We start from the raw sequence: 347 nt of genomic DNA, 5'->3' as shown, positions 1-347 counted from the left end.
TATTTCACTCGGACGAGCAAGTGCATCGTTTCAAAAATTTAACAGTACTTTTTTGGACAGCTAAGATGGATTTTGGGAAAGTTTTATCTGTCATACTTTATTTTATTTAAATACGCAATAAAAACTGAAAAATCCTAAACTTCATCGATTCCCATAAGAGCCCATGTTAATAAAATAGATATATCTAAATAACTAACTAGTTCAGCTTCTGAAATTTTGACAGTCAATTTATATCACTAATTTGAACTTCTGTACAAAGTTTCATAAAAATCTGTTCATTTTGATTTAACAGCGAAACTCCCTTAAGTAACTGCAACATGTACTTTTTAGAATCGGTAACTTATAAT

The sequence above is a fragment of the Monomorium pharaonis genome, chromosome 2, assembly GCF_013373865.1.
Source record: "Monomorium pharaonis isolate MP-MQ-018 chromosome 2, ASM1337386v2, whole genome shotgun sequence".
Lineage (NCBI taxonomy): Eukaryota > Metazoa > Arthropoda > Insecta > Hymenoptera > Formicidae > Monomorium > Monomorium pharaonis.
This window is presented reverse-complemented; position numbering follows the sequence as displayed.